The following is a 17,970-nucleotide window of genomic DNA, read 5'->3' on the forward strand; positions in this document are numbered from 1 at the left end:
TAATATAATTTAAATAATTATTTTTCTCTTAAAGATTGCAGTGTTGTGTTTCCCAAGCCGTGTCCCCTAAGCAAGATAATTATCCTCAATACATACGTGGATTTTTCCTCTCTCATTTATTTACACAAATGTCTATGTACACATTGTATTTCTGTTTAAGCTATATGTCTGCTTTGGGTTTTACTCAATATAGAAGGAACATTACATGGGACAGAAAGAAAAACATTTACGACTTAGGCATGTGTGTGTATGTAGTCATTTTAAATGTTCTACTTACATCAGTTATTTACATAACAAAATAGCCTTTTTTTTAAAAAATCCCCTAGCTTCCACACCTAATGTCATGCCTTGCACTTAATTATGAGAACCTTTTAAACTGCTTACACATTTCATGGAAACACTGGCAGATATTAATCTGTGTTAAAAAAAAGTCCATAACACGGATGCTCATAACCATAACTTTGCAAGAGCGTTGAAATAAAACATTGTCCATGGAACACTGGCCTTGTTTGTGGTTTGACATGACCCCTATTTAAAACACGAGCCTTTGGAGTCCAAAACGAGTCCGTGGAGACCTCCTTCATGATGCACCACACTCGGAATATAAAAATGTACACCGTGATTTGGACAAAGGAGCGTTTGGCTCATTGGGTCTGGCTCTTTACTTGTTTATAGTCATAAATAAGTCGTCTAACTCACGAGCCGGTCTGAAATGTCATTTCAAAGAACGGGGCACTGTGTGGTAGAGACGTGGCCATCTCAGCACAAAACAATGTTATTCCCTGCAACACAAAAACAGAGCTCTTTCTAAGTACTGTGTACTGGCTGCATACGAATGCAGACGCTTCGCACATGATGATAAAACACATTTAAATAATAATCAAGAGGCAACGTGCCACTTATTACCTTGCAACAGTTTGGTTCAGATGAATCCTGAAACAGTTCAGCATCGTGGTGTTAAGCCTGCTTTGTTTTTCTTCTGCAAAACCCAAGTTTCAATTGCATATCCATAGCATGTGTGCTTCATGGCCGCCTGTATATAACCCGTACGTTCTGCATATATCGCATTGTTCTGCATATATTGGGGTGCAGCGGTGGCGAAGTGTTAACTTCCTCGCCTGGAATGCAGGAGGTCGTAGGTTCGACCCCAACCCTGAGTTTGCATGTTCTCCCCATGGTGGTGTGGATATTTCTCCAGGTCCTCCAGGTTTTCAACATGAGTTTAGAGTATTTGACTGCTATAGATTTGCACGCGATAAGCCACTTCGATTGGCTATCATTTGTGGCCATGTCACTTGTGAAAAAGAGCTAATATAGTTCAGTGGGCCCTACACGGCAAAATATTCCAATTTATTTATTTATAATAAAAAACGTATTCACTCTCTATTAAGTGTGAAAATATATTTTGTTTGGTGGTGTGACGACCATAGCTATGACAACTTGTTCTCTTAACATGTCCCTTGTGTATGCAGGGAAGCCCACATTATTCATGACGGTAATAGTTGTTTCGATCATCTCGATCATGGCTGATCTACAAAGCACGATTAAGCGCAAAAATACGTACTCATGCAGCCCAAAGCTAGCCTAAAAGGATAAACCATGACAGACATCTCAGCCTTCCTGTTTGTGAAAGCTCCGAGCAAGAGGGAAATACGCGTCATAAAATATTTCATCAAAGCAACCAGAAAAATACGGCGAGGTTTCTCTGTGTACCCAAAATGTGAACTTTCTATGTAAGGAAATGTCTCGGCGCTGATGTGGCCTTGGAATTTCACTCCAAATGCCACTCTGGGGGTTCACATTGGGAACGAAGCAAAGGGGGGTGCAATTGACTCCTTTGGGTTGCGTTTTTTTAGAGCGCTTGGCAGGGCGGGTTTGGATAAACAGGTTATGAATTGGACAGATGCTATGTCAGGGGACTGAGTGGCAGGAATTGTTTACAGTATTAATTGGCTGACTTAAACGGCTATATATATTTCGATTTAAAGCTTTCGTGACTGCAGGGATTCATCTTTTTGGTTCTTTCGGTAAAGTCACGTAGAAGGAAAATAATAAAATAATAAAAATAAAACATATAGAAATATTTAGTAAAATAAGTATTTAATTATGTTTAATTATTTTTTTATGCTTTATTTTTATTATTGTATTATTTCCCTTCTACGTGACCTGCTATATATGCTTATACGTGTATGTATTAAGGATGTGCAACCAAGGGGTGGAATGATGAATCAATCCATCGATTAATATCGATGTTAAGCTCATGATACACGCATTGAGTTCGTCGTGGAAGAATCAAATGCATGTTCAATGTGTGTATGTAATGTGTGTATGTAATGTGTGTATGCAATGTGTGTATGTAATGTGTGTATGCAATGTGTGTATGTAATGTGTGTATGTAATGTGTGTATGCAATGTGTGTATGTCATGGGTCCGTGTTACTCCACCACCCACTAGAGGCCGCTACATTCTCCGCTGTAAAAAAAAATAAGCCAGTGTGGATTGAATCGTGACCCTAAATCATGTAAAAGCATTGAATCGCTAGCGGCGTGGTAGAGGTGAATGGTTATACGCCAAGTAAGACACAAAAGCAAATAGAACGGCAACATTGCAGGTAAAGACGCAGCCCTGCAATTGCTTGCTCATGCCACTGCTGGCAGAAGGGCTTCCACTAGAGGGAGCTCTAGAGGGGCACTTCTATCGGGTGTATTGGTTTTCCTCTTCCCTATCCTGTGGGTCTTTCGGTAAAGTCACGTAGATAGGTTGAAAGAAAATAACAAAAAACTACGACGTTTCGATCGCAACACAAGCGGTCGTCCTCCTGATGAATATGAATTCCTGCAGTCACGAAAGCTTTAAGTCAAGATTTCCTATTCCCTGTTGGCACGACATCTTGGTAGAGGTGGGAGTACCCATGCTTTAGGGGTCGTCCATAAATGACGTCACGCACCTAGGGGGACATTTGTGACGATGTGTGACGAGGGGGGGGGGTTGAGAAATGTGACGTCACGTAAAAATGCTCAACTTTGAATAAATATAGACAACACGTTCTACTTAATTAAATAAACTTCTTAATAAATGTTTTCTCCTACAACATCAGAGTGCAGCGCCACATTAAATACGCACTACAATGACAATAGTTTAAAGTGATTTGAAGCATGTTTAACTTTTGTTGGGGGGGGGCAGAGCTTTGTGACGTTATATTTGAGGGGGGGGGTCTGACTTTTTGTGACGCCGTGCGACTAGGGGGGGGGGGGGGTGGGGGGTAAAAAATCGTCCAAAATCGCGTGACGTCATTTATGGAAGGCCCCTTATCGCACCACACGCGTACCTGCCGATTGACTGTGCTGCACACATTTATAATGCTGGATGGACAGAGGCGTTTGGGTAGGCGGAGTGCGATTTAGGATTCAAAAAAACCTGCCCACTTATTTCAACTGCCACGCCGGGATATGGAATGGAACCGGAAAAACGTCTGCTAACGTTAAAGGATTTAAATTTCGATGTAAAGCTTTCGTGACCGCAGGGATTAATCTTCTTGGTTCTTTCGGTAAAGTCACGTAGAATGGAAATAATAAAATAATAAAAATAAAACATAATAAAATAATTCTCACGACGTTTCGGCCACAACGCAAGTAGCCGTCCTCAGGTGGAGAACAGGTCTGTCGAGGAGACAGAGTCTTAATGACAAGCCCCAGGCTTGGAGCGACTATTTAAGCTGAGATGGAGGGGCAAAGAGCGCCTTGACAAAATAATTTGCATATCAAGATGAATTTAGCATATTTATGGGAAATGCAGATATGCGATTAGTACTACTTGTGAAATGCGTAGTAGGTTTGGCGAGGGGTTTAAAGTCATTATGCCCGTGCATTATGCAGGATTAGCAGCATCAAGAAAAAAAAGTTAAAGGATTTCTTATGAAAGATGTCGTTTGTGGTTTGTGGAGATGATTCTGAGGGTCTCTGCCTGAGGCACACACGAAGGGTGAAGTTAAATTAATTTTACTGCGGGGGATATGATCATTCATCATCGAATATCATCAAGCATTATCATTAAAATTATCGTAAATTTTTTAAAACGAATTTCTTTAGAGCTGCTTTTTGTGTTTAGTTTGTTGTCCTTCCCATGCACCTCTGATTATTACGGTTGGATACGTACGGTGCGAAAGAAATTCAACATAAATACATATATTCAACATATATACAGAAACATTCAACATTGGCCGTGTCTGCGATTGTTTCTACTTTTAACAGTGGGGTTTCCATGCCACTGACATTACAATGTTTATGCTTGAGGACCCTGTTGTTACAACTCTGTTTCGCGATCCAGATGTTGGTCATGAGTGATTGTACACATCGTGAAACACAACGACGAAGAATCCGCCGTGTAGCCTGAACAAACTGTTTGGCAAGTGCTGTTAGCAAGCACCTATGAAGGTCGGCACGGCACGCTAGAAGGTGCGTGGCCAGCACCACGCCCTGCCGTCTTTGTCTCCCCAGTGGCGATGTTTACACACCGCACCAGGTACTCATTTTAGTGGCCCAGGACCGGTTTAGATAATCGTCACTGGTGTTGGCCGTGAGCAGGAATCGAACTCGGCTCATCAGGTTTGTAGCGCAACGTACTAACCGCAGCGCCACCACTCGCCACACTGAACAACACGCACACGCACGTTCTGTGCTGTACTCCAGCGCGAATGGAAAAGCAAGTTTTCATGAGATTTGTCTTTTACATTTGCTTGACCCTTTTTTCAGGCATGAATACTGCACGCGAACTCAAATGTTTCCCTTGGGAGCTGTAGAAAGGCTGAGGGCAAGTCAGGAACCCACTTGCCCACCCACAGGCCAGCTGTTGAAATCCAAATAGGATTATTTTTAGGTTTATTATCTTATCTCCCACTGGGCCTGACTCGCTGACCGTATTATATTTAGTGCTTTGTCTATCACTCTTCAATTCTTTTGTGTTTTTTTTCTTCAACGCAGTGTATTTTTGTTTTGGCTACACGCTGTCCCCATATCTTTCCTGTAAATGTGTTTGATGACAAAGGGGACATTGCCCGACGCTTAATAAAGGTCGCTGGCTGTGTACAATAGATTAGTATATATTACCGGTGTAATTGTACCGTAGGCCATTACATCATGTTTTGATAGCGAAATACAAATGAAACGTTGTCATGTTCACTAGAGAATAGTTCTTTATTTAACCGGGTCAAGGTTCATCGAGCTTACGTGTTCATTTTGCCAGTAGGTACCCGGGTTGATGCAATTAGGCAGCCGTTTGTGAATAATTTTTTAAAGATTAAGTTGCGGGTATATATATTTTTAACTTCTGACATTGGCGATGACACAGCACGCAGCGACACGATGGTAAGCATGTCTCCGCTTGCATCGGTATTTCTACAACAAATGGAAAGTTTACTTCTCTGTGCATCACATCCTTTCTCAAAGGCATCGGGCGATCGTGGCCGAGATATTCCCACCTACGTACATTTGTTCAAATTGCTCATTTAACTTGATTTTGCGGTCTTCCTTGGCTTCTTGTACCTTTAATTTTCCCAGTCAAAACACATTTTTAGTCAGCTTCTTGTTTGCTAATTACATATTCAAGAAACGGTAACATGCCTTTCCCTAATTTTTCTTGTTACATTTATTTTGTGTACCTACTATCCATAATATGTTTATTTTACTCATCTTGTCTGTTGAGAATAATTTATCCTGTTCTCGAATATGTTTTAAATCCTAAATTAAGCTAATATATATCCATATCCACATTGCAATGCCATAATGTCACCTGAACTCATTGAATCGCTCCATCTCCATGCTCATCATCCTCTGGGACGTGTTCTCTCTTTTGGCTGCCATGCCATTACCAGTCTCAGCCATCTGCCATCATCTCTTCAAGTTATGCGCTTTGTGCAACCCCCACTTTACTTTCCTTAACGGTCAATATTATCTTCTTGGTTCTTTCGGTAAAGTCACGTAGAAAGGAAATAATAAAATAATAAAAATAAAACATAATAAAATACAATTCTCACGACGTTTCGGCCACAACGCAAGCAGCCCTCCTCAGGTGAAGAACAGGTCTGTCGGAAAGACAGCGTCTGAATGAACACCACCAAGCTTGGCAGTGTATATTTAAGCTGGGTTAGAGGAGGAAGGGCGCCTTGACAAAGGAATTTGCATATCAACAGAGGAATTTAGCATATTTATGGAAAATGCAGATATGGGATTTAGTCACTACTTGTGGAATGTGTAGGAGGTGGGGGGGGGTCTCAAAGTCATATTATGCTTGTGTATTATGTAGGATTAGCAGTAATAAAGGGAGGAAGTAGGGTTAGCAGTAATAAAGGGAAGGAATTTTAAGAGTAAGGAGCTGCAGCAGCCAAACCAACACGTAAAAAACTAAAACTTTTTCCCTTTATTACTGCTAACCCTACTTTCTCCCTTTATTACTGCTAATCCTACATAATACACGAGCATAATATGACTTTGAGACCCCCCCCCACCTCCTACACATACGCTGCCAAGCTTGGTGGTGTTCATTCAGACGCTGTCTTTCCAACAGACCTGTTCTTCACTTGGCATTGTGGCCGAAACGTCGTGAGAATTGTATTTTATTATGTTTTATTTTTATTATTTTATTATTTACCTTCTACGTGACTTTACCGAAAGAACCAAGAAGATGAATCCCTGCAGTCACGAAAGCTTTAAATCGAAAAGTCAATATTATGTTTAACACAACGTGCCAATTATAGTTACTAGTACAGCACACCGGTGTGTTGGAGAGTGTAGGTTTATTCTGTGTGCTGAACTAGCAACGAATTGGCATGTTTCTTTTCGTGACAATCCTTACTAATTTGCTGTGTTCGGTGGTGGCGGGTTTAACGACACATTTATGCCATATAACCCAAAAACCTCTATTATAGTCAATATGACGTCTCTGATTTGCATATTTTCCTGATCCATGTTGTCCCTCTTTCGGTCTCTCAGTATAAAATTAAAAGCGTGAAACTTGATGATGAACTACAGATGCTCGCAAGAGCTTGGTCAGAGTGCTTTTGGACACTGAACTTGATCATGAATAGGCCTCCTTCACAAGAGTAAAATTGCACCTCAAAGAGTTCACACCTGGTTCTGAATACCTTAAAGAGAAATTGAATTGAGTTAATATTTGCAGAAGCAGAAAGCCTGACTAATACAAGCGCACACACGGGAAGGATGGACACACAGACAATCTCCTGTTTTATCGAGGTTAGGATAAAAATGTCCATGCAAATAGTCACATTTCACCAACGTTATTTTACCATCTTCACGTGTACGTGACACATTTCTAAATGTTGGCGCAGATCTTTGAGTGTTCAGAGTGGCAGCTTTTGTGAGGTAGACTTGACATTACCCTATTACAGTTTACGACTCTCCCCTCAAATATATTTATTTTAAAATCCCAGAACCTCGGCGTATAGTACTGTTCGTAGCTGGCCACGTGGGATTTTGGGCTTTTGGGCCTATGCTCAGAAACCGTGATTAAAAACATTAATCAACAAAAACATTGTTTTCAATAAACTCTTCCCTAAGCAGCATATCTCTCTCGCTCTCTAATATGTGTTGCAAATTGTAGGGATTTTAAAGAGACACCGAACTAAATAACATTACAGAAATTGCACTGATAGGGAAAAAGAAAAAAATTAATTGCGGTGCCATCCATTAGATAATTTGGCTTTGAGAATGGAAAATCGTGGCTTCTCGATAATAATGATTTTTCATTTTGTGGGATAACAGAATCGCCAGCCAAATGTGTCGCAACACTCCTCTGTTGGCCAGCAGCATGACACAACACTGGCAATGTTCTGAAATGATCTTTCCGACGAGTTGTCTGCCTGACAGGAAATGAATGGGGGCCATGTGGTGGTGGCATTGTCGATGATGTCATGTTGGTCTTGCACACTTGGCAAACCTTGCCCGTGCCGGAAGAAATGGGACCGTGTATTTTGCGGGAACCCTGAATATCTGAGGTTGGCCAAGAGCCACCGCCTGAGCCATTAATCAGCAGTGAATAATTGCCGGGGAATTTATTGCGCCGTGCGTGTGCATGTGTTTGTGAATGGTCGTCTGTTTGCTTGCTGGATAGATACTATATGTAAGATTGTGTGTGTGTGTGCGTCATAGACCTGTGCAAGTTATTGGTGTGTGTGTGTGGAACAAAGTGAGGTTGCGTTGGCAGGGTCATGTAGCTCGCATCCGCAGCCTTTGTTTGGCCGGATAGAGGGGACTAAACAGGTGTGGCACGGACGAGAGACGCTTTTGAGCTGATGTCGTACGAGACAATTTGGAGCTGAGTGAACTGGCCTTTGTGGAGGAGGATCGTGAAGGATGCTACTGGGCACTTGGAGGTATTCGCCCTCCTGCACCAATGGAGAGCAGAGGAGCGACGCTCAGAGTGATGTTGTGGGCCTCTCTGAGGCTGGTTCAGTCTCAACTGTGTGCTTGACAAAACCGGAACTGGGAAAGAGAAAGGAGATTGGCGTTGTGTTGATGCCACCATCATCCCATGTGCAATGTTGACATCAATAGGTGCTCACTGATCTTTGTGAGTTGTTTTCTTCTCATATAGTGTAAGTGTTGTGCTGTGCGTGTCAGTCTTTGTGTATTTAAACGCAGGTTTATACAGGGGGTAGAGAGATCCTGGAAGGAAGTCTGGGGAGGAAGCGTTACGTTTTACTGCTTAGTTTATTAATCAGTTAATGTTTGTGTAGGGGGCTTAAAGTGTTTTTTTTTGCACAAGAAGTGCATTGTTTCATATGCATAGCAACTTTACAATACAAGCATCACGATTTGTTTTTCTGGTATGTTGACCTAAGTTTTGTTGTGCAGTCAAAACTGTCTAGGGAAAGCAAAATTCCACCTTGTAAATGATTCAATTACAGGAAATCTTTGTTTCATATCTTTCATGTGGGCAGCACGCGCTGACCAGCGTGGCAAAGTATGGCTAAATAGCCCCCACGACCTGCATCCGTGTCGAGAGGGTTTCATTCAGCGGTGCAACCTCTCTGTAGACTTTTACAATTTTCGGTTTATTTTTAAATGTTGCGGAGAAGTCAGTACCATGTTTAAAGTCTGCAATGGTAGGGTAGACATTTCTACATTAAATATATGAAATGAGGAAAATAATATAGTTAAACGTGTTTGGCTATCAAAAGTCAAGTTTTGAAATGAAATATGACTGGTTTGTATTCAGTAGCGGAGTAGTAAAACAATGTGTTCGCTTTCATCTCGGTGGTGGAGTCTGCAAGGGCCCTAAATAAACACGGCGTGTTACTCAAGTTTCAAATAATGTTAGGTGCACAATGAATAATTCCACGCTCGTATTTTCCAGAATGTCCTTCACGAACATTTATCATCGTGCATGTGTGTGCTTTAAAAGGAGTAAAAAAAAATCAATATATTTTGTATCTTATTAAAAATTGGGGGGATAAGAGTTTCCCAGAACACATTGGTGCTAGGTAATTGGCACGGGCAATTTGATGTTTTGTGGTAAACCGTGTGATGTGTTTCAAAAATGGTAAATTCGTAGGATTTATCAATAAGGAGTTACTTAAATTCGGATGTAATTGTGTTTATGAGCGATGTTGCAAGTGTTATGGCTTCGGAAGCACAACCTCCCCTCGCCGTGTCGTTCATGAGTGTTGTTTGACCGCGCTCCACAGATAGATGGGTCCGTTCATTTTAGCGCTCCCACAGTCGATTGTATTCCATCTACTTAGCATCTTCCATGTGGTAGAAGATAATACATTAAAAACTATCTACAGAAATAGAAATGCACATGAGGTTTTATCAGGCTTTAAAACATCTGTATATTTTGTATACACAACCTTTGTTTATACATATTCTTAGGTTTTTTTCGGTAAAGTCACGTAGGTAAAAAATTAAAATTAATAAAAGTAAAATAAAAATAAAATAAAAATCACGACGTTTCGGAGGCAACACAAGCTTCCGTCTTCAGGTGGAACCGTCACAGCACGAGCAGTGACGTTTCCACCTGAAGACGGAAGCTTGTGTGACGGTTCCACCTGAAGACGGAAGCTTGTGTTGCCTCCGAAACGTCGTGATTTTTATTTTATTTTTTATTTTACTTTTATTAATTTAAATTTTTTACCTACGTGACTTTACCGAAAAAACCCAAGAATATGAATCCTTGCAGTCACGAAAGCTTCAAATCTTTGTTTATACACTTTTGTATTGTGGTCAGTTGTTATTTTATATCCCCAGCTGGGTTAAAATCTGGTTAGAGTGGCTCGCCTTACACTTGGATGATTTTGGATTCAAATCCCAACTGGAAGTTGACTCAGCCCCATCATCCCTCCGGGTTGAATCAAGCGAGTGCCGCTTTGTGGGAAGTAAACTTTGGTCGTCCTACGAAGAGGCTGTCCTCTGCCATGGGAATGTTGAATTTCCACCGCTGAGTCAAGGCCACCAAGAGAAACGAGTGGTTTTCCATTGTCCCTTTGAACAGGGAGACACTTTGACATTGATCAGTGGCATTAATGACATGTCAATCAGAACTCTTGTGTGTGTGGGTGTGTGTATGTGTGTGTATGTGTGTGGAGAGCAGTAGCGTAGCGGTTAGCACGCTGCACTACGAACCCGGCGACCCAAGTTCGATGGCTAAAACCAGTGACGATTATCTGAATCGGTCCTAGGTCTCCCCTAGGTCGACTCACCCACCCCCTTGTATCCCGTACCAGCTTTCATCGGTGCTCGCTAACAGCACTTGCCCCTACAGTCTGTCAAGGCTACATGGAGGATCTTTGCCTGTGTGTACATGTGCCGGTTCAGAAAGTGTTTTCGAGTGTGTGGAGTGGCGTTGTGCAATTGTCAGCCAAGAATCCAGGGATATGACTCCTCAATAGGTGACCTCGAAGCTGATGCAATCCCTAAGACTTGCTTTAAATCCCTAGGGTTTAGGCCACATGGTGTCTGAGCATTGGCTAGTACAGTGAAACCTTTGCTTGAAGGACCCATCTGTTTGCTTTCTGTCGTACACAGCTGTTTGGAGAGAGAAATTAAACTGGGCACAAATATCAGGAGGACATCTGGTTTTATATGGTTGTGCTGAATGTATTGGTTTTTATGTTTTTTTAAAATAAATAATAATATAAATTTAAAATCCCCCCCCCTGCTCCCACTCTGTCAATCCACAGCTGCATCGGGGCGTCCCCATGTCGTGTCAGACTATACTTCAACACCATGCTGGTCATTATTTGTTGGTGAAAGAGAAGGGCTCAGAACTGTTTCAGATGTCATTCGCCTCTGATATTCGCCATGGCTGGGAATTAAACTCAGGTCACTCGGTTCATAGCGCAGTGCACACTAACCACCGCCCCCCCCCCCTCCTTTGTAGCACAGTAATTGGGTTATGGGAATGGGTTTTGCAAAGAGCTGGTTAATATGACGTGTTCATATATATTTACGAAATAATGTCCTATTTTGATTTATTGGAGTAATTGTAGATAAAGATCTGTTCATTCTTCGCCGAGATGAATTAAAAAGGCCATTACTTTTGGTAATGGGGTGTAACTGCATAAACCGTGAAGATATACAGAGCAAGTCATGGTGGTGGTGCATGCCTGTATCCCAGTGACTTGGAGTCTGGGCCGATTGTGTTTGTGTAACATTCCCACATAAAGGGTCAATGTAGCTGTGTGCAGCAGGCCGTTCAGCAGTTAGGATTTTAAAGTAAACAATATGATGTGCTTTAAGTGTCAATACATTGATAAAATCCAGCAATGTTCAATCCACCAATGGATGAAGGCCTGCCCACGCCATATTGTTAACGGGGGTGGGGGAGGGGGGTTTTGAACATACTTCACCGCGCTGGTCAGTGCGGGTTGGTGAATGTGCGGTAGGTCAGGGCCTGGTCCTGATTTCACTGTCCACTGATGTGAGACGTGGCCAGGAATCGAACCCGCGTCGCTGGGTTCACAGTGCAGCACACTAAACACCACTGGAGCACCGGAGTTTGAGTGTTATTCCCACATAAATGTGGGTATTCTCCAGGCACTTGGGATTCCTCCGACATGGAGAAATACTTCAAAAACTGGCCAACAAAAATGCCGAGCAGGACTGTCCCGAACAGCCTTAACTTGCCGACTTTTTCCCACCTCAACATATAAGTTATTGCGGCTGCTGTGTTATTCAAGACGATGTACTATATATCTTCTCTTTGAGCTGCTTTGAGCTTGGAGACCGCACACCATCACCCTCCTCTGGGCACAAGCCGCAGCCGACTCCCCGTGCTCTTCAGTGTTCCCGACTCGACGAGAACACCCCCACAGCCAAACAAAGCTCGGCCTGCGGCTCGGACAGGCTCGTTAATCACGGCGCAGGCAAGGCGGCACGTTTAAAAGGAAGGTTTTGGCACAGGAGTCAAAGACCGTCACAACGGACCCTTTTCTCCATCGGTAACTCCCCAACGAGTGGGTTGGGCGGCCGGGGTTTTGGGTGAGGGGGCAGAGCTGGGGGTGCAGGGTCATATCTCCCTGGGCTGTGCATGGATTTTATAGTGAGCTTCACGATAATTATTAACGCTGAAGGATGCTCGCGAGTCGAGCTAGAGTTACCATTAGGAAGGCCGGGTTTACATATTGGTCTGGCTTCACAGCCACAAAATTATAATGATTTTTTTTTTTAAATGCGTATGTGCAATCAAGGGTCACAATTACTCATGTCCTTGTAATGGTCGTCATCAGCCTCTCGAAAATTGTTGAAGCAAAAGAGACGAAAATAATCTCTCGTGACGTGATTTTCATGAAAATGCCGAAGGGTCCCAATGTAACAGTGTCTCCCGTGGAATCACGAGGGATCGTGTATTGAGGTGGTATTTCAAACTTTTTGCTGGATTTTTTTGGCCATAGCCCCTCTCCAACATCCTCCTCCTCTGCTCCCGTGGGTATCTTTTGCAGTGAATTTGAACTCGCCGTGCACACGCTGCTGAGCGGCTAGTTCTTGAGTCATTTGAACAGCCGCACGCAGCACTACCCACAAACCAGAAGCTCCACGATTAAACATGTTGACACTTTTGTGATACTTCTGTGGGTGCACGAGCACAAATAACAACAACAACTCAACACAATTGACAAGGACACTGTCTTAAAATGAATAATGCACGAAATGGGACTTTTTGGGCGATGGACTTCATTCAATTGAGTTTATGCATGCGTATTTGACTTTTGAAGGGTTTGTCTGTCACTAAACATTGACTCATGGATGACTTTTTCTTCTTCTACTTGGTCCGCTGTCCTTGCAAACCTTCTCCACGCTGCCCTGTCCTGGGCCATCTCTCTTTCCGCTTCTCGGGCCCACCGTGTCCGATCGCACCACATCGCACCCCCCCCACCTCTTCTTCTGCCTTCCTCTTGATCTCTTTCCTTCCACTTGCATCACTTGCACTCTCTGACCCGCATAATTTCCCTGTGGTCTCTCCACTCATGGATCACTGTTATACTAGAATGTAGAGCTCACTAGCGCGTGTACCTAACTCTTTCTCTGGTGTCTATTGCTCTCATGTTATATTTGCGCGGTTCTTTTGATTCCCATAATGTTTATTTTATGACCATTAAATACCTAGCTTGTTAGTTGCACGATATTCTTGAAGGGTCCTGTACTCGTCCTCTGCAATATTGATGTTGTTGTATTTATCTCTCTGTTGTTGTTGTTGTGTTCACGCACCACGGACCTCCCTTGTAAAATACCCGGGCAACTGGATGAATGGGACCGTCATCCATGTACCAAATAAAATACACTCGAAGCTAAAACTGTTCATATGGCAATTTGAAGGTTGTTCTCATCTAGAAACATTCTTAAAACTAACTTTCTATCAGGGCCCCATGGTGTACTGTATAGTCTCCCAACTATAATTCTCACATTTTCTTTCATCTCCTTATCTCTCTGCCATTGGCCAACACATTGTCCAGCATATGTATATTTTTTACTTTTAATGCCACAGTGTTATTGAGCTCCAGTGATTGTCACTAATTTGGCCAGGCCATTATTACAACATGTTGGGTTCCCTGAATCAGGACATCGCTTGGGCTTTCCAGTGGTACAAATTCTTGTTTTGATAAAACTCTCTTGCTAAGCCACTAATCTCATGTGTACACAAAGGAAGATTAAAGTCAGTAGTGTGTGTGTGTTGCTGACGTTTTCAGATGTGTTTAGTGTTTACTTTTGTGACACTAAATCTCACTTATAAGCTGAATGTACACCAGTGTGGTTATTCTGGCAAGCTCTGTTTCATGATGAACAGAAGCACTACGCCCTCCAAAGTTTAAATCTTTTATTTTATTTAGAGAGCTTGTAAGACCAGACACATTTTAGACGTGTACTTGTACAGCCCTTTGTCAATCCACTGCTGGATGATGGCCTCCACATGATGTGTGTTTCATGACGGTTGTTTGACCATACCTAAACATTTCTGACTGTGCGAGTTGGTGAATCCGAGATACACAGACACGGGGACACAGAAGTACATTACAACAATGTATTTTTGCTGTGCTGCCCTCTGCTACCCAAAATGTGGTCCCACAGCATTACAACACCTGTTGCACATGATGGTTGCCTGTTCACGTTTAGGCTTAATTTTGCTTAGCTTTCGATGTTGCATAAATAAATAAATATCAACTTTTGTGAGCCTATTTTGTGAATCCCACGAGACAGTATGCAACCATGATCCTCCTGTCCAACACAGGAATCGTAATATGATTAATTAAATATGCTTAGAATTAACGTAATAAACAAAGCAGCATGGCGCAGACTAAAATTCCAATGTGTGGGCACCAGGGCGAACAGCACTGGGATTAATTTTGTTCTCTATCTGAAACACCTTGCAAATGGGACCTTATCTTGAAACGTTGCGTTTAGAGCACGGGTGGAGAACGTCCGGCCCGCGGGCCGTATAAGGCCCCGCGAAATCATTTGGTCTGGCCCTGCCAAGGCAACCGCAGGCGGGACTCGAAATTCAATAAATCTAGGAGCAAACCTGGAAAAGCAGTTGCGAGTAGTAGCAACATCGTCAATACCAGCTAACATCACGCGCCTCACCAAAGAGAAGCAGTTCCAGCCATCACATTAGGGGTGAGTTAATTCAATGTTTGACCAAATATAACAGGCTCATTTTTAAGTTGATAATTTTGCATGGCCCGCGAATGATGTTATAGATATCCAAATGGCCCTTGGCAGAAACAAGGTTCCCCACCCCTGGTTTAGAGTATTTGGCTACTATAAATTTCCACGTGATAAGCCGCTTCGTTGAGCTATCATTTGTGGCCATGTCTCTTGGGCCTTACTTGGTAAAATAAATAAAAAGTCAGTTCTAGGAAGCTAAGCAGGGTTGGCTCTGATCAGTATTTGGATGGGAGAATTGGCAAGTATGTCTTAATAGTGGCACTTATCCTGCCAGGCAAGTGTTCTCACCTTGTGCTGTGTCGTTTTCGGGTGATTTCCGGTTGCGACGCATCTTGTCCGACTGAAACAATTTCAGTTTTCTGCCGGAGCTCCCAACATCATTCCGAACAACCCACGGTGCAACCCGAAAGCACGTCAGAGGAGATGCGCAATTAATGCCGTCTTTTTGAAATGTCGTCGAACAGAGATAACTGTTTGGATTAAAGTCTTCAAATTAAATAATCGAGATATGAACACTTTAACCCACATATGATTGTGCTTAAGCAGCATAACTGCCGAGAATTCCACCGCAGGTCAATGCAGTCCTTTGCCAAATTTTCCAGTACTTGGCCAATTTTCAAAGTATAACTCAAATATTAACTTGCTGAGGCTGCACTTATGTTTAAACGCCATATGTGCATCTTGTTGTATTGTACACAGCATACACATGTGTAAATTAATTAACATTAAGCTCAGAATTAATTTCACAATATGGGGTTTGTGGCGTATGCTGTTGTGTTTCTGCACGGTGTTAATTAAATGTGTTTGGCAGATGTACGAATCGTCAACAAAGGGACTCCAAAAACAAACCGCTTGCCTTTTTTCCTCCTTGCTGTAGGGCATGGTCAAGGACCACAATTGAGCACTCGCATCTGGATTTTGTTTACAAAATAACAGCGTGTTGTTTCAGGCAGATGGCTGTTTATACAGTGACTTGCACAGGCATAAAACAACCGTGGCAAATGTGCGTTAAACATCCTGCAAATATTTCACATTTATACGCCTCTAACGGCTCGGATTAGTCCACATTATCTGATACTAAAAGATTTTTATTTTATTTTACCAGGTAAACACACTGAGCTATATAGCTCTTTTTCAGGAGCGACCTGGCCACAAATGATGGCTCAACGTAGTGGCTTATCAGGTGGAAATTTACAGCAGTCAAATACTCTAAACACACGTTAATTATAAATGTGGAGGAAAAAAAACCTAGAGGACCCAGAGAAAAAATCCACGCGACCACGGGGAGAACATGCAAACTGCAAATATACAGGCGTCGAACCTATGACCTGTATACTTGGCGAGGCCATGAACATCTCACCACCACGGCGAGATGTTAGCGCTGGGTACAGCAGGTGGTTAGCAATCTGGGAGGTCCATAAGCTTCCAGAGGTTCTCACTGTTGGCCACAGTGAGTTCAGGGGTGGACCTAGACCAGTTGTGATGTTTCCGTGATCACTGGCTAAGTGGGCTCAGAGGCCCAGAAATCAATGGCCTTGGGCCATTCCAGCTCAGAATATTGACCTTGTGACCAAACTCTGGGAGCCATGTGGATTTGATGGCTCCCAGAGCCTTCCCGTTGTATATATTTATTTAGTTTTTCAAGGAAACAAGAAAACAGCCTGAAACACAAGTTAGATGGTGGAATTTGTGTTTATATAGGAATGCCACTGAACAGTTATCTCATACCCATCGTGAAGTGTGGTATGCTGTTCGAGAAAGATCAGGGTAGTTTTTTTGGTGATTGTGTGTTTTTTTTTTGGATAACTCGCTTTTTGGTTGTGTGAAAAATCCAATTATGGAAGCCTTTATCAAATTTCCAAAAATGGTTTTAACAATACGTTTTGTGCGGCGTGTCGTTTTGAAGGTAATCACCAAAAGTGCTATAAAAATGCGGATTATTCTTAGGCAAAGCCAATGGCTCTTTACATACACGAGACTTCATGGAGAATCGCCATCCCAGCGTAGATTAAGATTTGTATTTCGCCTGGGTACGTCCGACACCATGCTGTTTTATGAGCATTTATTCCTCATCAACACCACACAAGTGCATAAGTAAATGAAACACAAAAATTGGTGAGCATCAATGTGTATATGAGGGATGGTGATGGTGTGGAAGGTCTTCATCCAGCAGTGGGTAGACACTGCCTTTTGATGATGATGATGATCAAAACTTAACGGTATTTCTAGCTGTTTACCAAACAATGCTGTAAATCAACATATGCAAATGAAACACGTCAACACAATCGTAAAATCACAATCACAAGAAACTAATGAGCAAAAGCGAACGTGCCCAAATAATGGTTTTCGTTGGCATGATTAGACCCTTATTTCTTTCAACACTCTGCAGATAAATCACTGTGTTGCAACCAGCTCACATTCTTAGATAATGCCTGTGTTTACACACCAGCACACTAGCTGCAGCATATGACATTTGCAAAAAGATAAGGACACCTTTCATCGTGACTCTACTACTACGGTGTGGGTGTAATTATGGTAGCTTTTACTATGGCTATTGTTTGTGTGGCATTTCGACCAGCTCTTATGAGCTCGGCAGGTTTGTACTGCCACATTTCAGTCCCAGCTGTTGTGTTTACCTGTAGTTTACAAAAAAAATATTGTTTTTTTTTATTAAAGTTATGCTCACTCAAGTTAAAGTCTCGCCACGATCAAATCAATGATGATCAAGGGTGGCGCTGTTCTTCATTGAGAGCCTTTGGCCCATCTTAGGAAATTCCACATTCCTACGGCAGGG

General features: G+C 42.4%; 1 protein-coding gene across 3 annotated transcripts in view; it reads left to right on the forward strand.

Moving 5' to 3' along the window:
* Positions 1 to 17,970, forward strand: part of LOC144946510 (PDZ and LIM domain protein 3-like) — a 134,681-nt gene that overhangs the window by 58,411 nt on the left and 58,300 nt on the right. The window lies entirely within an intron of this gene.

This window comes from Lampetra fluviatilis, chromosome 41 (genome assembly GCF_964198595.1).
Source record: "Lampetra fluviatilis chromosome 41, kcLamFluv1.1, whole genome shotgun sequence".
NCBI lineage: Eukaryota > Metazoa > Chordata > Hyperoartia > Petromyzontiformes > Petromyzontidae > Lampetra > Lampetra fluviatilis.